The sequence below is a fragment of the Triticum dicoccoides genome, chromosome 6B, assembly GCF_002162155.2.
Source record: "Triticum dicoccoides isolate Atlit2015 ecotype Zavitan chromosome 6B, WEW_v2.0, whole genome shotgun sequence".
Classification (NCBI taxonomy): domain Eukaryota; kingdom Viridiplantae; phylum Streptophyta; class Magnoliopsida; order Poales; family Poaceae; genus Triticum; species Triticum dicoccoides.
The window spans coordinates 667,430,567-667,431,705 of NC_041391.1; the positions used below are offsets into that span (position 1 = coordinate 667,430,567).

At 52.2% G+C, this 1,139-nt stretch overlaps 1 protein-coding gene across 1 annotated transcript in view; it reads left to right on the plus strand.

Annotated features, from left to right (window-relative positions):
* Positions 1 to 616: 616 nt before the first annotated feature.
* The window catches only part of LOC119323410 (elongation factor 1-alpha-like), a 3,392-nt gene continuing 2,869 nt past the window's right edge, over positions 617 to 1,139 (plus strand). The window contains exon 1 of the mRNA XM_037597057.1: positions 617 to 676. The gene's annotated coding sequence lies outside the window, so the exon portion shown is untranslated. The remainder of the gene's footprint in view (positions 677 to 1,139) is intronic.

Here is a 1,139-nt window from a genome sequence, read left to right on the forward strand (position 1 = left end):
TACTACTGCTCTGTTCTTCATGCCTCCGCGGCCCTCTTCTCCCCAGTTTCCAAGCCACAGCAATTCCTCTTTCCTTGTGTTTTATGCAGCACAACCAGTGGTGCTCTTTCTCTTGCGAGCAACGGATGAATCAGCCTTGTTATCCAATCCAGAGGTGGCTGATTTCTCCTTTGCTCGAGTAGAGAAAGAGCATTGTTGGACACAGAGAAAACGAAGAACTTGGGAGGAGCAGCACCACCCAAGTTGAAGTAATGGGTTCAGCAACATCTGCAGCTTCTTTCAATGAAGAAGGAAGCTTGGGAGAAACAGCATCCAAGATTTTTTGCTGCTGCTGCTGCTGTTTTCTTTGGTCTTATCCCCTTTCTCTTCTCAGAGAAGAGCGCAATCCTTCGCAACATCACGCGCTGAGCCGCCGTCCACCCAATTCCTTCGCGCATCAACCACATCCCAAATCCCCCCTTTAATCAGGTCCTATAAGACACCCGCCTCCCTCTCTGCGCCCGATCCCCACACCTGCCTCCCCGTCCGCGCCTGATCCTCGCGCCCGCCTCCCCCTCCGCGCCCCATCCCCAACCCGCCGCCTCCTCCGCTCCGCGCCGCCCCAGCTCGCCGCCTCCTCCGCTCCGCAACCGCGCCGCCCCAGCTCGCGGCCTCCTCCGCTCCGCAACCGCGCTAGGTGAGCTTCCCCATCCCGATCCACCTCAGATCCCCATCGTTTTTTCTAATCTGTGACGCGTAGCCCCTCACGATCCCTGATATCTGATATGTTATCGAGTAACCACTCTGGATCCCTAACTTTCGATATGTGATGGTGTAGCGAATCACTTTGCAATATCCCGTTCTATTTTTTGTTAACTGCTTGGATTAGATGTCGGGATGTGGATGGGTCGAAGTTACAGTTGCAGCCAGTTCGTAGTTCGCGTGCATGTTGGTGAATCGTATTAATTGGGGATGTGGAGTTCGGTTGATTGAAACCCTAGGGCTGGACAAGTGCCTTGTTTCACTTAGTTTACCTGCATACCTCAGCAGATTTTGGAATGCTATGTGTCCGGTGAATGTTGGTTCATTGACTTTTTTTTTTGTATTCTTTGATGTGTGATTCGGGTGATTGAAACTCTGGTCTGGAAAGTGCACTTGTT